Source organism: Equus quagga, chromosome 1 (assembly GCF_021613505.1).
Source record: "Equus quagga isolate Etosha38 chromosome 1, UCLA_HA_Equagga_1.0, whole genome shotgun sequence".
Taxonomy (NCBI): domain Eukaryota; kingdom Metazoa; phylum Chordata; class Mammalia; order Perissodactyla; family Equidae; genus Equus; species Equus quagga.
Genome location: NC_060267.1, coordinates 48,632,498 through 48,657,300, shown reverse-complemented (window position 1 = coordinate 48,657,300; position 24,803 = coordinate 48,632,498). Strand labels below are relative to the sequence as shown.

The 24,803-nt window shown below is 33.5% G+C and overlaps 1 pseudogene; it reads right to left on the bottom strand.

Annotated features, from left to right (window-relative positions):
- Positions 1–2,978: 2,978 nt before the first annotated feature.
- LOC124242395 (C-type lectin domain family 2 member A-like) lies at positions 2,979–13,833 on the bottom strand (annotated as a pseudogene).
- Between the last annotated feature and the right edge of the window lie 10,970 nt (positions 13,834–24,803).

The window sequence follows — 24,803 nt, the reverse complement described above, 5'->3', positions numbered from 1 at the left end:
TTATAAAACATACGTATATGTATATGTATACACACACAAATTCCATTAGTTTTCTTTCTCTGGAGAACTCTGACTAACACACCAATTAATATCTTATGGAGGCGATATGAGGCAGTAGTTAAGAACATGGGCTCTAGAGCCAAACTACCTGGGCTGGAATTTCAGCTCTGATATTTACCTATTGTATGGCTTTGTGAAAGTGATATAATCTCTTTGTGACTTAATTTCTCATCTTTAAATTGGGGGTGATAACATCAACTTTATAAAGTTTTATTTTACTGTAGATAATAAAAAAATAGAATTGTGTAATAAATCTCCATGTTCATCATGGAGAGCATGCTCAGCAGTCAATTCCACGATCTACTGGCCCATCCACCAAGAACATTCTGCATTCTGGTGGCAAAGATAATGATTTCTGTCCTGGTTGGTGTAACTTGGACTTGTACTCAAGAGAAGACATCTTCAGCCAGCTCCCAAGTGAAAACTGGTTCAGTTCAGCTTTGAAAATGACATCAGTGATAAACTTCCTCTTCTTGGAAATTTGCACTCCCATCTTGCTGGCACATGCTGCCAACAGGAAAGGAAAGGCACTCTGTGTCTTTTGATTGGCAAATTTAGTTCACTTACATTTAAAGTAATTATTGATAGGTATGTACTTATTGCCATTTTGTTAGTTATTTTCTGGCTATTTTTGTAGTTGTTCTCTTCCTTTCTTCTTCTCTTTCTCTCTTCTCTTGTGGTTTGATGGCTTTCTTTGGTGTTGTGTTTAGATTCCTGTCTCATTTTCTTTTGTGTATTTACTGCAAGTTTTTTCTTTTTGGTTACCATGAGTTTCACATATAATATCCTTTGTGTATAGCAGTCTCTTTTAGGTTTATAGGAACTTAAATTTGAACACATTCCAAAGCTTAACATATTTACTCTTTCACATGTTTTATATTTTTGATGACATATTTTACATCATTTTTTTGCATCCCTTAACTAATTATTGTAATTTTAGTTAATTTTTACTACTTTTGACTTTTGGCCTTCATACTTTCTTTATAAGTGATTGATCCACTACTTTTACTATAATTTACCTTTCCCAGTGAGATTATTACTTTTGCATGTTTTCGTATTATTAACTAGTGTCTTCTTTTCAGCTTAGAGCAGTCCCTTTAACATTCCTTATAAGGCTGGTTTAGTATTGATGAACTCCTTCAGCTTTTGCTTATCTGGGAAATTTTTAGTCTTTCCTTCAATTCTGAATGATGACCTTGCTGAGTAGAGAATTCTTTTTGTAAAAATTTTTTTCTTCTCCTTTTTTTTTTTTTTGTGAGAAAGACTTGCCCTGAGCTAAATCCATTGCCAATCCTCCTCTTTTTTTTTTGTTCTGCTTGAGGAAAATTATCCCTGAGCCAAAATCTGTGCCAATCTTCTTCTACTTTATATGTGGATACCTCCACAGCATGGCTGATGTGTGGAGAAGGTCCACACCCAGGATGAGAATCTGTGAACCCAAGCGGAACGCACAGAACTTTAACCACTTGGCCATGGGGCTGGCCCCCTGAGTAGAGAATTCTTGATTCAAAATTCCCAACCAAGAATTCTCCTTTAACTTTCTAACTGAGATTCTATGCAAAGTTCCTTGTTTTCCTCTCATTTATTCAAAACACATTCATATTTCAAAATAAAGGCAACAGTTTGTGTACAGTATATAAATGAGGTAGTTATTTAACTCCTTCAAGAAGTTGCCTGCAGTTCATTCTAAGCCATCAGAAATTTACACCCTAGTTACTCTGAATCAAAAAAAATTGCTAAGCAATTAACAAAATTAACTTATAACTATGAACCAATGATTAAATAAAATCTCTAATATGAATCAAGTAAAAATTTAACTTAAACTGAGCCAAAACATAATACATCAAACTGTAATACACAATGTCATCTGAAATTCATTACTTTCAAGTTTTCTTGTTGACAACATGGTGCACAGATGTAATAAACCTATACTTGATTACATGTTGACATTTGCCAAGTCATTTGCATTCACATATATTGTCAGGTAAAACGTTTATGAATGAGGCTCACAAGAATTTGTTTATCAGAAAACTTCATCTGTAACTAATTAAGAAAGTAAGCCTTTATTAAAGATATGGGAGAGGACTAGTTTGTGTGTTTCTATGTGTTTGCCCTGTAACCTAGATATTATCTTTTTCTCCAGCTTCTCTACTCTACCGTGCCTATCTATTTGCCTACGCTCACATTCCTTCTTGCACTCATATCTTACAGTACATAGGCAGGAAATTAAACTCAAGTTAATGTAACAAAGGCAATTTTTATATAATTTTTTTAATGTTCTGCAGAATTTGAATGTTAAGATGCACCCAGGGATGTGTCATAAGCCCGTTCTATTTCCTTGTCATTACTTGGAGAATTGAAATTTTTTCAATAATGTATTGTTTGGTCACTTTTGATGTTACTATTCTAGTTTATATTCTACAATCTAAGCTTTGTTATTTTAATGCATAATTCTAATCATTTATCAGTGATGATTATTTATGGAATTAGACTCCTTCCTGGTGTGTTTTCCCTTGCTTTTAGAATATTGTTGAAGTAAATGCCTGTTCATAGATGATTCTCATGTAACATTTCTTTAAGCCAAAGTCACTATGGTCAGTGTTTTGTAATATTTATACATGTAGAGCACATATATTTCCTAAACTTTCAAGCTGTAAGTCTTGGCTGGCCTATCAGTATAGATTCCTTTAAATTTGTTTGTCATCATCATCATTGCAGTCACTGGTCATCTAGTTATTTATTGTTACTTTGTTTGGTCCTATTAAACAGGCATTTCCTGACTTGTGCTCATAAAGAGCAACTCTGTGTCTTGAATTGATGAAGTTCTACCTACAATTCATTCATTTAACAATTTTTAGTTCTTTTGTTTAGTCCTTTATCTTCAAAATATCATAGCCCTTTTCTAGTTTTTTGCCCTATTAAAATTTAGGTTTGCTGCAAATCCACTTGATATCAAGAAATCCCCTGGAACTATGGACTCCATCAGTATTCAGAAAAGCAAAAAATCCATTCCCACTGATTTCAAACCTGAAAAGGAAAAACCAAAATCAGTTCTGAAGCCACTTATAGCTGTAATCAAAAGTAAAATTAACAGTAAAGTAATTTGAAACATTTTACACAAAGCACTGATCTTCATACTCACCCATGATAAAAATATCTGGTACATTAAAGGAATATAAGATTGAATATAGGTATTTAATTATTATTATATTTATTAGTATAATCTGTAACATTTTTTAGAACGTAGGTAGAAAGACAGATATGGATATAAATAGACATAGATAAGTCAAGGATACAGATATAAGTCTATATCTATCTACATTTATCTATCTAAATCTATGTCTATTTCTACTTGAGAGAGAGAGAAGTTTGCTAAATCCAAGAACTCTGGAATTTTTTTTAAAAAGCAGTTTCCTGGCATATTTTTAGCCACTGTTCTTTTTTGAAAGTAAAGAATAAGATCTATAGATCTATATTCATCTGATACTTTTGCAACATGCTGAGATTGAAACCAGAGACTAATTATAATATCGTTTTTATTAATTTACTTTGTTGATGACCAAATTTTTGCTTTTTTTTGCAATAAGTATGTTTTTTTCTGTCATCCTACAGCCTTTCTTTTCAGGTAAAATAGTATGTAAGTGAGGAAACAACATTCACTCAAGAAATGGTTGTATAAATAAATAATATTGCTATGGTGGACATTTGGAAAATTAAAGACAACTGTATGGTCTGTAACTCTATAAAGAAGAAAGAGATCTTGTATAAATTTAAGTAACTGGAAAAAGATGCAAATAATATGTGTGCTTTGGCTTAGAATTTGCAGAATAATTGACTTTGAATTAACAAAAGGAGGTTTATTGGCAAGAGCTTGACAAAAATAACATAAGAAAGAAAAATAAAAATAAGAATGTAAAATTTCACTGTGTGTTACTTAACAAGGTAGAAGGAAGATGGGCCACTTTAGGGTATGTTTCAATGTGAAAGGGCACATGTCACAGGGTGGACACTGAGAAAGGGAATTATACATACAAAATTGGATGACTTCTTTATAATAATACATCTCAAAATGTTTTAAACTTGTTTATACAACATGAGAATAAAACTTGTCCTACTAAATTTGGAACTCACCGAGCATTGTATGTGGAACAATTTGTCCATTTCCAAGACTCTCCTAGTCATAAACTATTTTGAGTTGATCCCAGCATAAGAATGTCATTGTTGCTGTGTGTTTTCACATATAATCAGAAGTCAAACTAACTTCTGAATGAATCTCATTTGTTGTAATAAAAGATATTGAGTGATGGGTTTAGTCTCACCTCAATTGGCTCCTTGTTATTAGATCAAAACCCTATTAGTCAGCTTTTCTTTGCAAACAAACCTCTTCCTTTACCCTGTGTCCCTGGAGTCCAAGTCCCCTTTTCTTTGCTCTGTTTTACTTCTTCCATTGGTTGTCTCACTTTCTTCAAACTGCACATATTTCCTTCACATTCTCATCTCTAAATTTCAAGAGTTATATCTTTTTGTTGTTTCAATTTTACCTGGCTATTCTTGGCAGAATGCAAATTCAAAGGTATTAAAAGCAATCTATTTAATAATCTAAGAACATTGAACAAATACATTTAGCTTTGTAGATAATGTGCATTGTGATTAAGGACATAGCATCAGTAGCTAACTTGTCTAGGTTCAAATCACAGGTCAACAATTTATGACTGTGTGACAATGGCTGGGTTACATAACATCTCTGCGTCTCACTTTCCTCATTTAAATAGGGATATTTAAATATCTACTTCATAGACACTAGTTGAAGATTACATGAGTTTTTACAGTTACAGTACTTAGAACACTGTCTGACACTTCATCATAGAGTACTAGCTCTGGCCATCTTTATTCTCTCTTTGTAGAAACTTAAGCTCTGAAATGATTGAAAACTTTCTCTTTTTCTTACCATGTCCTCTTGTGTATCAATCTGAGCAAGTTATGATCCTTGTGAAGTGCAGAATCTTTTACTAGCCATCCAATTTCAAGTGGCTTCAGAGAAATAGAAACACTTCTCTCTTACTCCAATCCACTGCCCTGAACATGCCACAGTTTTGGGACATTTTGACAGTCTTGTAGATAATACTGAAAAAAAAGGAAAACACGATCAGATAAAAAAATAACTTAAAAAGTGTTTCTACTCATTCTGGTGAATCAATTTTACTGTTTTATCCTCACAGTTTGAGGCCTGTAAAATTAGCTTCACTCATGGGATGATGGACGAATTCAATTGTCTGTAAGGAAGACCATTTATTGGCTGAGCTGTCTATATTTTATCCTATTTTCCTAGCTTCTGTTTTGAGAAATGGAACCACGTGCCTCTTGTGATCTATATTGACATCCTACCAAGAACATTGCATAAAATTTAGCAATCAAAGAAGGGAACTAGAGAAATGAATATAATTTAGGCCTCAAGGCCTAAGGTAAGAAATGAAGACTTACCTTTACCTCGAAGAAATGGAAAAGTTATGGACATCCAATTTAGGGAAGTGAAACTCACCGTAAATGACAACAAATCATTGAGATATAAGAGTTAGGGAAACATTTGTTCCATTTCACCAATATTCAGTGCCAAATAAGCTGGACTAATGAAGAATTTATTTCTATGTACATTGTTTTGAGAATTTACTGTTTCAGAGTTTTAGTTAGGTGCTGAGTAATCAGAATAAGATAAAGTCTCCGTCCTCCAAATATTTGAATAACTTAATGTAACTAGTAAAGAGCCAAATAAATGTACAAATATATAGCCAACTCCAAAGTCTTCTGTCTTCATTCTGCTTTTTTTTTGTTTTTTTGGTTTTTTTTGGTGATACTGAGAAGTGAATCCAGGCTACTACAGATAAGTGATGAAATATATTGTTTCAAATTTTTAAAAAAATAATTAATGTAAAGACTTCTTACAGAAACACTTCTCTATAAATATTTAACTTACAGATATTTAAATAGCGATAACGGTGCACTCCCAGGACTCTGTAGTGACAGAGGAGTGTATAAGCAAGAAGAGCATCAGTATTCTTGCAAATGACAAAGAAAACAAGAATCATGAGTGTTAGGTGCTGCTTTAACCTAAATGCTAAAGTAAGCAATACATGAGTATGGAAAATCAAGTTCTGAGGACTATTAGACCATGGTTCAAGAATTAAAGTTTACTTTTGGGTTCTTTTCATAAAATCAACCCATAATACCCAGAAGAAAATTAAAACATCTTCATTTTTAAAAATCTACTCCAATGGAGAAAATCTTGCAAGGAATCACTGTGTCATTCTTTTTATTCTGTTAACATAATATGATAGAAATAAATATTTTGTAGAACAACTATCAGCAATATAACTTACTCTTGATCCCAAAGAAACTAAAGAAATACTGCAATTACAGAAGCAGTGTTGCATGATGGTTAAAATATCAGGAATTAGACAAACAACAGTCTCAATTCTGGCTCTAGCATTTATTATTCACTCTGGCCTCTATTTCTCTGACTGTAAATGGATTTCATGATTATACCTGTTTCATAGTTCTGTGAAAATTAAACATAAATAACAAAAATAGTGTATTTAATATTAGCTTTTTAACTCAAAGGACTCTCAATTTAAAAAAAACTATCTCTGTTGCTATCTGGTAGTCATCTGAGAATTTATGGCTATCTTACTCAAAGATCAAGAGCTCCTGTAAAGTCAAGAAGATGACTGTATTCTGAGACAGAATATTTTTTGAGAGAGGCAAAGAATATATAAAACCTACCGAACTGGTAGGAACCTGAGGACAAGTCTCTACAAACCTTTTTATTACTCCAGAGCTAAAAGATTCAGGATTAAGCTTGAGATATAAATATTTGGGCCAGCTGAGCATGAGGAACCATAGAAAGTTTATGGGTTAAGCCACTCACCTTTTGTAGGAATGATTGCAATACTCAGGATACACACACAAAGGTACATCTTCCAGTTAGTTTTCAACTTACCAACTGCAAAATAAACAAATATTTATTGTAAAATTTCCAGAGAAACTCTGACTGGATATTTATTATGCATTTATTTCTCTCCCATAATAATCAACCAAGAAACTCTCATTGAAAGCATCTATATCTTAAAGTAATAGAGGATACAATGGTGTTGGTCTTGGTGAAAGGAGGGAGGGGAAGCAAGGTTATTTCAAAAGGTAGAAATAGTGTGAATGAGGGCTTGTAATCAAGAAAGTAGAAGGGTCATCAAAAGAGCTATGATCAGACAAATGGCTATGACAGATACATAAATCAACATAATCAAAGATAGGGGAGAAGGGAAACTCATAAGGTCATTTTACAGAAAAAATAAAATGTGAGATAGATTGTTTCCTTTATTCTGTAGGCAATAAGAAGAAGAAGTTTAATGTGTTTGAGCAAGAAAATGTCAAGCTAAAAGCAGTAATTTGTGGAGAACAGAATGAATTAGAGAAGAAAAGGGATTTGGCACTCATGGAAATGTTAGGAGAGCAGGAAAAAACAGTAATCATTCTATTAATGATTAAAATAATCTTGTCTGGCACATTATTAGCCGATGTAGAAACAATCTGCAAAGGCTGTATATGTACACACACACACACACACACACGTTTAAATATAAAAAAAAGGATTTGAAGAAAGAAAGAAAAAAATATCAAAAAGATGTCATACACTTTCTGACTCTGAGTTATAGAGCAAACCTAGTGAATGAAAACTAAGAAAAGTTATTAGGTTTTGTAGGAGAGGTAAAACCTAATCTGCACCCATCTTAGTTTTCAGCTGGGGTTCTACAACAAAAAGATGGATTAACAAGAGAAAAACAGTTTACTAACTGGTGCAGCGCATATCACCTGGGGGAAACCCAAACAGAGAGGAATTCAAAGAGGTGCTTTAGAACTCCAGCTTATATGGCATCTTCAACAAAGAACTATAAATTTGTAGAGAAATGAGAAGACAGAAAAAAAGCAATTTTAGGCTTCTGAGGGCAGCAAATGGTGGGAAGACAAGTGTGTGGGAGTAAACAAATGGAGTAAGGTTTGCTGTCTCTGGGCTGATGAGTCTGTCTCCAGTAAAAGGAGGATTTATATCCTGTCTTTAGGCAGGAAAGGAGGAGGACAGAGTGAGTTATTCCTGCATTTGCTGCTTCCTAATTGCCTTCAGCTCAAAATAATTTTTATGTCAAAAGGCATATTTTTGGATAACGTTCTGGTTTCCTTAAGTTTTATGATCACAATAAAAGGGAAAAGGATTGTAATGGAAGAGATACATTTGTAATATTTTCGGACAATTTGGTTGTATAAGAAGAAATACCAGCAGAATCAACTTTTATTTCCTTTGCTTTTTTTATATCACTGGTTACAACTGCTAGTGCTATATTGTACCAATGAGTGAACATCTTTTGCTTGTTCTTGTTCTTAAAAGGAATGTGTATAAAATTTCATTATTATCATAAAAGTGCTGTATAAATTCAATATATAACATTAGCAATTTAAGAGAGTATTTTCCTATTCCTAGTTTCCTAATAGGGTTTGTGTCAGATAGGCATTGAATGTCATAAAATGCTTTGTAGGAATTTATCAAATAATCATGTGGTTTTACTTTTTAAATCTGTTAACAAGGTAACCTACACTGATTGATTTTCTGATACCAAAGCATTCCAAAGATAAACCCACTTGAATATAGATTATTAACTACATTGTTTTATTTAGTTACCTAATATCTTATTTGGAATTTCTACTTCTAATTTCATGAGCGAATTTGTCTATTTCTTTTTGTCTTGTTCGTAGATTATTTTGAAATCAAACTTACAGTTACTAGAGAAAGAAATCAAACTTACTATCCAGTTAAGAAGAACTGGGCGGGTTTCTCTTTTTTTGCTATTTTCTGAAGCAAGATGTACAATACAAGAATTAGCTGTTCTTTGAAACATTGAGAGATTTCTTCTATTTTAATTACTATGTTTCTATAATATTTATTTCAATTATTTATTTTTTCTCATTGTATTTTGACATTTCATATTTTCCAAAAATCCATTTATTTTCTTCAAGTTTATAAATGAATTGATGTTCTAGTTTGCTAGGACTGCCACTAACAAGCTATCAGAAACTGGGAGGCTTAGACAACAGATATTTATTGTGTCTTAGTTCTGGAGGCTAGAAGTCTGAAATTAAGGTGTTGGTAAGGTTGGTTCTTTGCGAAGGCTGTAAGAAAAGGATCTGTTCCAGGCCTCTCTCTTTGGCTTGTAGGTGGTCGTCATCATGTTGACATGGCAGTCTCCCTGCGTGTAAGTCTGTCTCCAAATTTCCCCTTTTTATAAGGACGTCAGTCATATTGGATTGGGGCCCACCCTAGTGACCTCATTTTAACTTGGTAAAGACCCTTTCTCCAAATAAGGTCACATTCTGAGGTAATGGAGGTTTAGGACTTCAACATATGGATTTGGGGGGACACAATTGAATCCATAACAATTGATAAATTATTATATTTCATGAAATATTAATATTTTATGTAATTATTTGTACTTTATTGATATTTTCTTTATTTGTATCTTCTCTTTTGAGAACTTTTATACATCTAGTTATTTAGTCTTTTCTGGTAAACATCATTTGATTTTGTTATTCTTCTCATTTCTTCTGTTTTTTTATTAACTTATCCCATTACCTATATTTTTTCATTTTGTAGATTTTTATTTCACTCTATTGTACCTAGATGTGCTTGTCTTCTCATATTTCCATTTCTAATATCAATTTTAATTTGATGTTTGCTTTCCTTATTTTATCCTCTATGTTCTCTCTTTCTCTCTCTTTCAGATTCTTATTATCTAGAAGTTAGCATTTGTACTTCTATTTTTCATCTCTCTCAGCCTTTCTTTTTCATCTTCCATCTTTTTTCCTATTCTAATGTGGTTTGGACTAATTCATTCTTAATCAGCATCCGTTCTACTAATTAACTCTGCAAAATGTCCTATATTTCAAATACATTTCTATATATAATATTTCCACTTGATTTTTACTAAGCATCTTGTTTCTGTTTCATTTTATCGATATCCTCCCTAATCTTTTTGAGTCTTTTCATTATATTTTAATTAAATTCTCAGAATTGCTTTTAAAGATTCTGCTTCTGGGAATATTCTGTGAATTATTGTATTTAGAGTGGTTAGCTTTCTCAGGTGCCCAGCTATTTGCCATGTTCTCTGGGTATCAGTGACCCTGTCATATAGTGGCGTGACTGAAGGCTGACTTTTTAATTTAAGAAAACATCATGGCCTTGCAGTGCAAGATTGAGAATTATAAGCACAGCAGACCAATGTTGGCAACCCCTTTCTGCTTCTACCTCAGAGAAAATCTTCTCTGGTCAAGAATTCAAACTTAAAGCCTATGAAAGAAGCAGTTTTAGGAAAAGGCAATCTTATTAAGTTGTGATCGCAAGCCTTAGGGTTTGTGGGGACAGTAAGTTTAGGAATTAATGTAACAAGGTGCCTGGCCAGCCTGAAAGGGTACTTTTTAAAATTCAATCTTTCTAAAAATTATAAACATATATGCACCAAACGTCAGAGATCCAAAATATATGAAGCAAACATTGACAGAATTTTAAAAATTATCCTGAATTTTAGATAGCTTGACATTAGAGTTATAAAAAAGAATAAAATACAACTCCTTTAGCCGAGTAAATCAGTCAGGTTTGAGTGGGTGACAGATACAAAAGTTTGGAGAGTATAAACAGGAAGAAAATCTCTATCATTGCATTATGGAAATGGACAAGATAAAAAGGATTCTGAAGAGTTTACTGGAAGGTTATGAGAACACCAAACTACAGGAATATCATGCGCTTGCCAGAAGAATGAGGGAAAATAGAACCTTCAGCTGTTAATTCAATTCATATTTCAGACTTTCGATATACATTTTTGCTGAATTCTGAGTCTATCCAAACACATATTAACTATTCTTGGCTTGGCCTTACATACTAGTTTGAAAAGCATCCCTTCTAAATGCTCAAAATGAGTGTAAAAATCACTAAATAGAAAAGAATCAAGCATGTGAAGAAGGTATGGCAGAGTGTGTAGGATTTGAGCTTATTACTAACTGTATGAATGTGCACATATCAATTAAGCTTTATGATCCTCAATTTCTTTGTATCTATTATTGTATCAACCTATTTATTTGTATCTATCTGTCTATCTATCCATCCATTCAATCATCTGTCTACATACATACCCAAGTCGCACAGGTGTGTGTATATGTGCATAGTTACCCTTTACTAAGCACTTAATACTTATCAGGCAGCAAACCAAACATTCTTCTCAGAGTATCTGTCTCATTTATTCTTCATAATAATATCTGTAAGACAGGATTAATTATCCTCATTTTATAAGTATGGAAATCAATGCTCAGAGAGATTAATATTTTCACCCAAGGTCAATTCAGTATCATTAAAAAACACTTATTTACATTTAATATTTTTTGTCCCTTTGCTCTTTATTTGTTCTTGTGTCCCACTTTTTTTGGTATTCTTTTTGTTTGAATTTATTTTCTACTAATTCTTTTCGAGAGAGTTTGTGAGTGGTAGTTACTTTAAATTCTTACATCTGAAAATTTTTCTCTAACATCTGAATGATAGACTGTGTAAAAAATTTGAATTTGAAACATTTTCTTCTTTATAAATTTGAAGAAGTTGCATAACGAGCATCTACCGTGGCTGGTGAGAGACCTACCATAAAGACAACGATTTTCGTTCTCTTAATTTGGTTTGTTTCCTTCTTCTTTGAAAACTTTCAGAATTCAGAATAAATTTAAGAATTTATTCTTGATGTTTTGAAATTTAGTATAAAAATTATCAAATTACGAAATCCTTTTAATTCTTCCTGCTCAGCATTTTTGGGCTCATATGTTTTTCAGTTATGATTTCTCTTCTGTTACTGCTAAGGACACCACTCTCCTCTTACTCTTCACTCTTTCTGGGACTCCTTCTTTATACTCCACATCTCTTACTTTTTTAAAACACAAACATATTGCTTTGTTATTTTTCAATGACATCAAGAATACACATTTTATCTGATTTAGTCTGTTTTAGATTAATCATTCTATTAATAATTCATACTTGAAGAAGTTTCTTGGAGTCATGAGAAAATAGCAGTACAGCAACGATTTCTGTTTCCACCCTTAAAAAATACTTAGAAAAAGTATAGAAGTAGAAAAATGCCACACAGATTTGAGAAAATAACATGAGAAACTGCTAGAAGCCCATCTGGAGATCGAAGGCTACTTTATGTGCAAGTGTGTGCATGTTTGTGTGTGCATGTGTGTGCATGAATGGCGAGTGAGAGGCAAGGCTCAGGACCTGCAGTTTGAAGATATACGAGTGTAAGGATACAGAAAAGAAGATACACTATAAGAAAGTTTCTGATTTTTGCTTTTGCTTTCTTCCTTCTGGCCTTTGGACAATTATTATACCTTCTAGTGCCATAAAAGCACCCAGACCTCCGAAGTGAGTGTGACGAGTACTCAGAGGCCATGCTGGGGAGAAAGATTGATTTTATTTTATTGTGGTAAACTACAAAATAAATTTATCACTTTAATCTCTTTTAAGTGAATAATCAGTGGCATTACAAACGTTCACTAAAGAAAGACAATTCTAATTAAAATTTCTCAAAATTGAAATGAATTGCCTTGTAAGACAGAGATATTATCACTGACAATATTCTAATATAGGCTGCTAGAAATGCTGTAGCTGGGAATGCCACATAGGTGAGAAGTTTTATTCAGTGATTACTGAGGTCTCTTCAACTTTTAAGATTATTGGATTTATTTATTAAGAGAGTTATTGAATAGTTGCCTTTGGCATTCATACCAGTAAACTATAACTGTGGTTTCTCTTGGTATCTGTAACTCATTTCAAGCTTCTGCTTTCCTGTCTTCATTGTCTTCATCTTGTAATTTTGATAGGTTTCCCATTCCAGTCATTGGGCACACAATTCACACATTTTGATTAGTATAAACTCTATGAATTGTTGTGAATGATGGGTTTTTGTTTTGTTTTGTTGTTATCATTTGTTGGTTTGTCTACTTGTATTTCAATCCACTAAGAATCAACATCATTGTTAGGCTCAATCAATCCTTATACTTCTTCAACACTCTTTTTAGTCTCATTAAGTATCCTCAAGTCGCCTTTGAGACTTTCTCTACTCCTATTTTTATTTTCTATAATATCAAGATGATGTTGGCAAAACAAAAGAAGGCACTAAACATCCAATCTCAACTGGTTCTTAACGTCAACTGGACTCAAACACAATCATTTAGAAACATCTTCATTCACTTTAGCCAGACCATTGTCTAACTATTTCCACCCATCCTCGGGCTGTGCAGGTTGAGACAGGGAATGCAATGTCAGTTGTAGGATGGAATAAACTGGTAACCAACTTCTTTCTTTTCTGTAAAAGTACATTTAAAAACATTTTTATTGGTGTATAATACACAAATCATAAAATCCATCCCAAATATCTTCATACACACAAGCTATGCCCTCTCTTGCAGATATAAAAACTCTACGTGTTCTCCCAAGCCTTCCATTACTTTACAGAAGTGCTTCCCCCACCTCACTTATGTAGTAGTTTTCCTGCCTTAAGTAAAGAAGTTAGCATTTTTAGGCTGCTCTGTATTTTGTTTTCTATTTCTTTCTCTTTCATTCACACTCATCCAATGAAACTTACATGTCCTGTGTATCCAGCTGTCATACCTGCCATCACGCAGCTCTGAGGTGATCATGGCAAATGTGGTGACTGATCCAGATCAGTAGAAGAGAACTGGAAGGCTACTTGTATACAGCACCCACAAAAAGCCCTGAGCAAGTTTCTACGACTAATAGGAGTGAAGCTGAAACAACTGACAGTCAAAATAGACTCTTAAATGCAATTTAAATAGAAATGGTATGAGGAAACTGTCAGCTCTGATTTAGATCAAAGTTGACAGACGTTAGCTTATGGAAGAAAATGGAAAATTGACTCCTCCATAAGCAAAGCGTATCATGAAATAAGCAAAATGTTTTTGTCCTCAAAGAAACAAAAAAGTCTTATATGGCATATAGATGGAACACATGGAAAGAAGTATTCATCTTATTATAGCACTCCATGCAAGTTCTTATAATTTTCTTGTTTTCCATTTTTGTAGAAAACCTATATACAAATTATTAATAATAATTATACACATATTCAGTCCGTATGGGTTCAAATTCATTTATTACTTGTGCCTTCTTGAGAAAGTTATCTAAACTCTCTGTTGCTTAGTGTTATTCTCTATAAAATTGAGAACAAAATTGTGCTTACCTTGTAGGAATGTTACAGTGATCAAATCAAATGCTACGTGGAGAGTGCTTATAAAGTTGATGCCTGGCATTTGTGTCAGATGTATCTGTATCTATCCATCTACACACACACATGCACACATACCCATATTCTGGTGCATTTTTTTATTACTTTAAAATCTACTTATGAATCACAGCATGTAGGTGTGCTAAAATAGAACTATATTTTTTTTTGCAGATCTTTTTGTGTATGAAGCCGTATTATGTTTAAAAATTTTTACATCTTTAAGTCATTCGTTACTTAGATCACTGATCCATTTTCCTAGCTAGAGTCAGAATTTCTCTCTGGATATGAATATATATAAATACGCACAATTATGACAACCAAAAACTGTGCATACCTCTTGACTGTTGTGCAGAGCCAACTCTCTGTTCATTTCTGTAAAGTTGAGGAGCTTATATACAGGAAATAGTGAACATTCTCTAAGTTTTGCTCTATCATGCTAGAGGTCTGGATAGCTTCAGCGTGGTTAGTCTATGCCTTGTAGACTTTTAGAAAGAACCACTTATGGAGTCAGACAGACCTAATTGCAATCTGAGGTCTATAATTTGCTAGGTTTTTGACTTCTGGAAAGTTACATGAACTCTATTTATTTACTTATTATTGCTTTTGGAGAAAGTTTTCCCATTCTGTTTAGAAGACTATTAAATGAGATTGCACAAAAAAGTATCCTAGGCACAGAAAGGGCACAGTAGACATAGTGAACTTCAAGAACTTTTCTTCTCTTAAATGTTCCCTTTCAATCCTGCATACACATCTATTAAAGCACTTCACATTTTGCATTGCAATTACTGTTTTTTCCCTTAGCCTGATAGAGATAATAAAATATTTATACTGTATTCCTACGTCCCGGTGGCTTGTCAGAATGCTATAAATTACTTGGTCACACTTCCAAAAATATGGGTTATTTGGTTCACTTCAATTTCTAGGGTAACATCAAATCAAAGACTCCCCGTCACTCTGCCTCCCAGAGAAGATGGTCATGGAATGTCCAAAAACAAAGAAGTTCAGGCTACTTTCTATATTTCAGATTCTCAGTAAGCATTGATTTAATACATATCCAAACTTCTTTATAACTATATTATTTTTTCTTCAATAATTTATACATGCATTTTTGGGCTCATATTTATGGGTTCATAGCTGTACCTTTTACATTACAAAATGCACTTACATTACATACCTTTTACATTACAAAATGCACTAACAGAACGACTACTGTTAACTTAGAGGGAATTTAAAGTAATTTGTTTTCTTTTTTATTGTAAAATTTTGTTTCAAAATATTTGTAAATGTAATAAAATACATTTAACATACAACAAACAAACAAAAACAAAATGAAGAATGAAATCATTTTATTGTTCTGAGTTTTTCTAGTGGTTACTAAAGTATCTATAAACAATATGCTTAGATTACTCTTTATAGATATTATCTGTTAAATTTGTTATTGATAACTGAGGATGAGTGAAAAACACCAGCCCTTCTTCTCCTTATCCAATACAATACATATATTTACATTCATTGGTCACCTCTACAATTATAAACAGCACATTTAATGTCTATTTATTGTTCTATACAAGAAGTGTATCTTGATTTCCTGCTCTATACAAAGAGAACATTAGAAATCACACGCTGCCCTCCATCACTCTCATGCTCTTTTCACGTATTTTTCATTTTTGTGGTTATGAAGTTGTATTTGTCCAGGTAGGAGGATAGAATAGAAAATTTGTTAGCTTGAATTATAATGCAAATCTTTAAGCATAGAGTATGTGAACCTCAACTTGTTCTCTATCCTCAGGCTCTGTAAACGTTAGGAGAAGATATTTATAGTCAGGTATATATTGTATACATATATATAATATGTATGTGTGTATACCATCTATACCATATGTACCTATACATACAAATGTATATATATATTCTGGCATATATAAGTATGTTCACATATAGGTGTACATTTTTTTATATAAATGTTAACATACAATGCACATTATTCTGTACCTTCTTATTTATTTATTTTTTTTTAAAGATTTTATTTTTTTCCTTTTTCTCCCCAAAGCCCCTCTGGTACGTAGTTGTATATTCTTCGTTGTGGGTCCTTCTAGTTGTGGTATGTGGGACGCTGCCTCAGCGTGGTCTGATGAGCAGTGCCATGTCAGTGCCTAGGATTCGAACCAACGAAACACTGGGTCGCCTGCAGCGGAGTGCGCGAACTTAACCACTCGGCCACGGGGCCAGCCCCTGTACCTTCTTGTTTTTTAACAAGATATTGTAAAGATTTTCGTATAACTCATTTCTAAGAGCTACAAGCTATTCTGTACGGATAAAATATGTCTAATTTGCTCCGTGGGTAGATATTATGGTTGTTTCTCAACCTTTTAAGCACAAATTCATATACATTTTTCTTTGCATGCACATGCAAGTATATCTAACAGACAAACTCTTAGAAGTGGAATGGCTGAGTCAAAGAACATACGCATTGTATATTTTGGTAGATCTGGTTAAATTGCTTTCCAAAGAGATTATACCAATTTATGTTCTCACCAAAAAGTGACAAGATGGGAATTTTAATAAAATCATTGTTTTTTTCTACTTTACTTTTTTTTTTTTTAAAGATTTTATTTTTTTCCTTTTTCTCCCCAAAGCCCCCCCGGTACATAGTTGTGTATTCTTCGTTGTGGGTCCTTCTAGTTGTGGCATGTGGGACGCTGCCTCAGCGTGGTTTGATGAGCAGTGCCATGTCCGCGCCCAGGATTTGAACCAACGAAACACTGGGCCGCCTGCAGCGGAGCGCGCGACCTTAACCACTCAGCCACGCGGCCAGCCCCTCTACTTTACTTTTTGATGAACTTTCGTGGGAATCTCTGTTAGCATGCTGGACTGGACGGTATGGAGGTGGTACTAGTATATATTACAAGCTGATTTCACTTCTCTTTGAGTTTAGTGACTTATAAAAACACTGTAGGTGGACAATCTTATAGGATGTTTTGGAGGGGCTTTTCTTTCCCAGAACAGTCCTTACTGATTTCAAAGGGAATCCTGACTAATAAACAGCAACATTTATCTAGTGATCTACAATTTTCAAAGTGCTTTTATGTCTACTATTACATTTACATTGTAAAATTTATTCATGAAACAAATATTTGAAATGCACTAATAACAACATTAAAATTCATAAAAATCAAATGATTGGCCTGAGATCATCATACCAACTGAAAATAAGCATGTTGGGATTTAGACCCATATCTTCTGACACCTCTTCCCCATTCCCTCTCAGTATTTGCCTTCTGGTATAATTCATCTGTTTCTCCACTACTAAACCTCAGGAATACTGTTTAAGATAGGCTCCTTCCTTAAGCTCATGCAATTTCTACATTGAACAAACACTATTTGAGTGAGGCAATGATAAAGCTAGTTTAATATCCTCTTTTAGTCTCCGTTTAAATGTTACCTTAGGCCCCTGGATGAAATGTCCATCTCCATAACTGTCTTAGTCTTGAACAATACCTGTACACACATGGAGAGGTCCAGGTTACATGTGAAGGACTAAGAACTGATATGGAGCCACTCCCAAACCTCCTCTATATATAGCATTCAAATGGAACAAACTCTAAAAGATATAAAGCATTGTAAGTCACATTTTTCCATTAATTAATTTTTCAATACTTTTAAATGTTTATTGGACATAATTTACATGATAATATTCACTAATTTTTATTGTACAATTTGTTAAGGTTTGATGAATGTATGCCACCATGCAAACACCACCACAACTATGATTTAGAACACTTCCATTGCCCCCCAAAAGTTTCCTTGTTTCTTTTCATAGTCACTATTCTCCTTGACCTTGGCTCTTGACGAGCATTAATTTGCTTTATGTCAATATAGTTTTGCCTTTCCTAAAATTTCATACACATGGAATCATATAGTATGTAGTGTTTGTGTCTGGTCTATTTCAGTTATAGGAATGCTTTTGAGATTCAGTCAAGTCATGCTTATGAGTAGTTCATTCCTTTTTCTTTCTGAGTAGTGTTCCCATTTTGTGTTATGTCACAAATTGTCTACCAATAAGCAGATGATGGACTTTTTTTCCCCAGTGTTTGACTATTATGAATGAAGCTGCTGTGCACATTTTATAACAAATCTTTTTGTTGGCACATATTTTATTTCTCTTGGGTGAATTCTCAGGAGTAGGATTGCTGTGTCATATGCAAAGTATACATTTAGCTTTATAAAAAATGGCCAAATTGTTTTCCAAAATGAGTGTATGACTTTCAGTTCCCACCAACAATGTAGGAGGGTTTCAGATGCTTCACATCCTCTAAGACACTTGTTATTGTCAGTCTTTTTAAAATTTTATCTATTTCTTATAGGTATGTATTGATCTCTCATAATTTGGTTTACATTCCTCCAACGAGTAATTATGTTGAGCTTTGTTGTATGCACTTATTTATCATTTACATGTCTTCTTTGGTGACTTGTTTGTTCAATACTTTGCCCATTTTTAATTGAGTTACTTGTCTATTATTGAGTTGTAAGAGTTCTTTATGTATTTTGGATACAAATCTCTCATCCTTATATGTTCTGGAAGTGTTTCCTCTGAGTTTGTGGCTTAACTTTTAATTTTCCTCACAGTTTGTTTGGGATATCAAAAGTATTTCATTTTAATAAAGTCAAATTTATCACTTTTTCTTTCCATGGTTTATAAATTATGTGACTTCTCCATAAAATCTTTGCCTAACTCAAGGTCTCAATGATTTCCCCTTCTATTTTTTTTCCCTAGACATTGTATAGTTTTAGCTCATATTTAGGTTTTTGATTCACTTTGAGAAAAGTTTTGCACGTGATATAGCGTAAATAATGGGGTTCATTTTTTTTAATATGAACATTCAATTGTTCCAGGACCATTTGCTGAAAAGACTTTTCTTTCCTTTTTGATTACCTAGTTACTTTTGTTGAAAATCTGAGGGTCTATGTCTGGAACTATTTCTTGATTCTATTTTGTTTCATTGACATATTTTCTGTATTTATGCTGATGTCACATGATCCTGATTACTATAGCTTTATATTAGATCCCGAAATCACATGTTATAAATCCTTCAACTATGTTATCTTCTGTTCAAGATATACATTTTTTTACTATTCTGAGTCATTTTCATATTCTTATAAGTTTTGAAATCTGCTTATTAATTTCCAAATAAGACTGCCAGGATTTTTATTCAGATTACATTGAAGCTATAGTTTAATTTGAGGAAAATTGATATTTTAATAACATTTTGTCTTCATCTTTGAGCATTGTTTTTCCCGCATTTATTTAGGCCTCCTTTAATTTGTACTCAAGCAATTTTAGTGTGCAAGTTTTGCACGTGTTGTTCATTATATCCCTAGGTATTTTGTATTTTTCATATCAGTGAAAATTGTATTATATATTTCATTTCAATTTTCAGTTGTCTGTTGTTAAGAAATAGAAATGCAATCAACTTGTATATAGTGACTTTATATCCTGAAACTTTGCCAAACTAATCACTCAGTACTTCTATTACCTATTTTGTAGATTCCTTCGGATTTTATGCATAAGTGTTTACACCATCTGTGAATAAAAGTTGTTTTATTTTTCTAATTAGTATTCCTTTTGTTTCTTTTCTTGCCTTATTTTACTGGCTAGAACCTACCATAAGTGCTGAATAGAAGGGGAAGATTGCCTATTCTTGCAATGTTTCCAGTCTTAGGAGGAAAACATTATCTTCCCTCATAAAATATGATAAGTGTAATGTTTTGTAGATGCTGCTTATGAACTTGAGAAGGTTCTTCTCTATTCCTAGTTTGCTGATCAATCTGGATAGATATTTACCCATTTTATTGATCTTTCCAAAGGACCAGGTATTGTTTACACTCATCTTCTCTTTTTCTATTTCATTGATTTGTTTTTGCATTTCCTTCAGTCCTCTTTCTTTCTTATGTTAGGTTTAGCTTTCTCTAATTTTTATACTTTTTTAATGGGGATGCCTAGATTAATTTGTGACTTTTCTTCTTTTCTAAGAGTAGCAGTTTATTGCTATCCATTTCCTCCTACGCGCTACTTTAGCTCCATCGTGGGACACAATATATTGTGTTTTCATTTTCATTCAATTCAAAATACTTTGTAATCTTCCTTATCATTTCTTGATTTTTCTATGTGTTAATTTGGAGTGTATTTTTACATTCTCAATATTTGGAGATTTTCCAGATACTGTATGGCTGTAGATTTCTAGATCATTCTGTCGTGGTCAGAGAAGTACTTTGTTTTTAATTGTTTGAAACTTATTTAATCTTCTTTTGTGTCCCGGATATGATCTGTATTGAATTTTTTGTGTGAACTTGCAAAAAAAAAAAGAACTCAGTTATCGTTGGGTTAAGTGTTCTATGAGTATTGATTAAATCGGGTTGATAGTGTTGTTCAGTCTTCTTGTTCTATAAATTACTCTAATTGTTATATCAGTTTCTGAGAGAAAGGCCTGAAATGTCTAAATATAATTGTGTTTTTCTAACTTTCCTTTTAGTTAAGTTTTTGTTTCATGTATTTTATATTTATCTTTTTAGATGCACACACAATTATGATTGTTTTCTTCTCTTGATGAATTGACCCATTTATTACTATGAAATGCACATCTTTATCCATGGTAATATACCTTCTTCTGAAGTCTACTTTGGTAATAATATAGCTACTCCAGTTTTCTTTGGATTATGTGTATTTTCATGGGTATTTATATGTATACTTTATATGCATATATTTATATGTGTTTACATTTGTAAAGATATGTGTGAAAATATTAGTGAATATGGAAGTGTGCGTCTAGATATATGGCATATGCATATATGCATTCCCATGTGTATGCATTTTGAGTGTATATAACAGGTGTATGCTTGCGGTTTTGAATATATGAATACATGTTTCTAATTTAAATAAATGTATCTGTGTGAGTGTGTATATTTTTAACAGCTCTGAAAATTAAAGCTCATACTGCACACCAGACTTCAAAAGATGTGAAGGGCCAAAGGGAGATTGCAAATGACCCATACAGATTTTCAAAAGAAATGAGTAAGATTAAAACCTATTCCACTTCTCCAACTTTTAAAATATAAAAGTGTGGAGAGAGTTTGGAGAAAGAACTTGTGAAGAGATTTTTTTGGAAAGCCCTCTTGTCATGTTAAGATTTTGCAAAACCCCCAAAATTATATTCTCCTCTTTCCTGCTAGGGTTCAGAACCAGGAAAAACAGATCAGAGAAAAGTCAGCTTTATTACTGAAAAGCTGATTTTGGATAATATGTCATAAGCGCACGTGAACAATGGGCTTCCCAGTTATGCCCCTCAGGATAAGGCAGATTACTCACCTAGTCACTGGTGTCACCGGACGATTGCAGGTTATTTCCAGGGAAAGGCATAGGGGAACAAAATAGAATGTGCTCCACATGGGCATTGGATCGCAAGTGAGAGGGAGCTCAGCCAGGCCCAATTCCTGACCCAAACTCACTCAGATCAGTCTCTCTTCTCCTGGGAGTCTTTTGGGGAAAATTTTCTTCATGGAAATCAGGCAGAGGATTAGTCCTTCTAATTCTCCAATAATACATATAGAGATATAAATAAACACACACACGTATACACACTTGCTGCCTTTTAGAATTGCATATATACATACATTCATCTCTCAATTCTTTTATTAAACAAACATTTACAGAATATCTAATATGTGCTGGATATTGTTCTAGGTGCTTGAGATATATCCATGAATAGAGATCCCTGTCCTCATGGAATTTCCATTCTAGGAAGATTAAACAGATAAAAAACCTAAAAATAATAAATAAACCATATGGTAATTGAATAGGTTATAAGTATTATGGGGGAAAAAAGATAGGCCAGGTTGAAGTTGATTAGTGATGTTGAGGAGTAGGAATGTTAGTTGCAATTTTAATAGGTTAGTCAGAATAGGCATCATTGAGAAGGTGAGATTTGAGTAAAGTTGGAGGAGGTGAGGAAGAGAGCCGTGTAGACATATGGGGGAACATCATCTTGGTAGATGGTGGGAAGATCCGAAAGCCAGAATATGCCTGGAACACTCCAGAAAGAGTGAGAAAGCCAGTAGTGTCTGGAAGAGGAGCATAGTGGAAAATGAGGTCAAATAGTTAACAAGCTAATTTTAGTTTTTCCATTCCCGCAAGCTAATTTTGGCTAATATTCTAAGTGAAGGAGGAAGCTGGTGAAGTATTATCCATAGAATAGTGTTTTGATCTGACACACAATTTATAGGTTCACTCTGGGTGCTGTCAATTGGAAGGGGACGAGATATACTCACCTAGTCTCAAAAAGCATAATTTTCAAAATGTTCAAACATTTGTCTATCATGATCCTAAATTTCATCCCCTATCCCATTCTTTGCTCTTCCTTCCTCTCCTCCTTTATATATCAGATCTTCATCATTGAGCCCTCTGGCTCTTTTTAATATTATTTCAATCTGAGCATGAATTGATGGAAATTCCATCATTAGGAGATGCAAGGTGGCACTCTTGAAATGTGAGTCACCACTGCAGAGACCCCTAGTGAAAACGCACCAGTCCCATTCCACATCCTCCTTTTGTTGACAATGGTTATCTTTATAGCACAGTGATCTGAAAAATTTAGGAGATTTTTTGTTCTTGCACAGTACGTAAATCATGTTTTAACAAAGCTGTATTCAACCGGCTAATATATTTCACAGACTATTGAATCCCAGTCTCTGTAGAGAAGAAAAGAAAGGTATTGTCAAAATGTGCTTCTGGTGATGCTGTACAGGCTTTTATTTTTTTCTATACTATTTTCCAGATTGTTTGAATGTTTACAACAGGCATGAGACAGAACTGAGTTAAAATGAAGTTCTACCATTTAATATAATCTTAGGTAAACAATCTAAGCTTTCCTTTGCTGATTTATTTAAGAAAAACTGATATGAGATATTCAGCATTGAGGCGTTGAAAATATTTAGCAGAGTTCATGTTATAAATTTATGCTCAAAAGAGAATAACTCATTGTGTTTGTAAACATAAAAACGTAGACCATAAAGGTAGGCTAAAGTAAAATATTAAAATGTGTGGAAATTTTTAACAAAAGCTAGGTGTTGACCCTCTCCCTCTGTCCCTCGGACACCTGTTCAAATATTGTCTGTAATCTAAATCCCATAGCGGTGTGAGAGGACAGAGACATCTCCATGATTTCTTAAGTCACCAGGCCTCTTTTTCCTCATGTTCTGCTCCACCTCTAAATACTCATATTCTGCGCACCATGACTCACATAGCAAAGCTTCATCCCTTCACTGGTTTCAGCCACAATGAATCCATTTCATGTAATTCTTTAGTTCAGTAACTTGAATAAAGACCTAGGGAATCATAGAAAATTGTACATGGCTCAGTATGAATTTGTTTCTAGGGGATTTGATCTTTGATTGTGATGTAAAGTAAGAAACTCTAATCAATGTCTGAATATTTCTCCCATGGGCCTTCTTTTGAAAGTCTAAATGAGTCACATATCACTCAGGGCTGAGTGGAACACTCAATGCTCACCTCATGCTTTGTCTCTTTTATCTCTTTTAGGCAGATTTAATTGAATTTCAGATAAGTAGAGGAATCTTTCACTCCCTTCCCTTTACTCTTCAATCTGTTCCACTGAGGCATGCTGATGAATCAGTTATGACTAAGACCATCATTACACCCATAAACTTAGATGCACCAGCTTATGTTGCCTAGCAACGGCATGTAAAAACTCAGTTTAGTTTATTGGTCTCCTCGATAAGCATTTAAATAAAGATAAAAATCATTTAAAATTTCATCAATCAACTTAAAACGTGTTTGATGGGAAGGAAAATATATCTATATGAATTTATAATGCATAAAATATAGTTTTTTTTCTTTATTTCCTGTCTAGGGGAGCTCTTTATCTAGGGACAAAGGCCTTTTCCACTGCACATATATTCTCTTGCATTATCACAGTTAGCACTACTTATGCCTTTCTTAAAAAAGAGGCACACTTTCCACTTCCTTCAATATTGAACGTGGGACAAATCAAAGATATTAAATTCTTTATTTCCTGAACCTGATGAAAAATAACTAAGCATAACCTACAATATCAAGTGTAAACTTTGGTGGCCACGTTTCACAATGTGCAATGTGGAAGGAGTAGAGGGAGAGAAATAAGCTGCTTCTCCCCTCTTATCAGTCTCCGTACTTTATGTCAGATTGTGGCGGTGAGAAGCAAAGAACACAGGGAACTTCACTGTCATAGCAACAAAGAGAGTCCTAGACCTTTATACTGCTTTATAGTGTAGTAAACATTGTAAATGATTTTGTGAAGGATTGGATTCCTTCTTTTA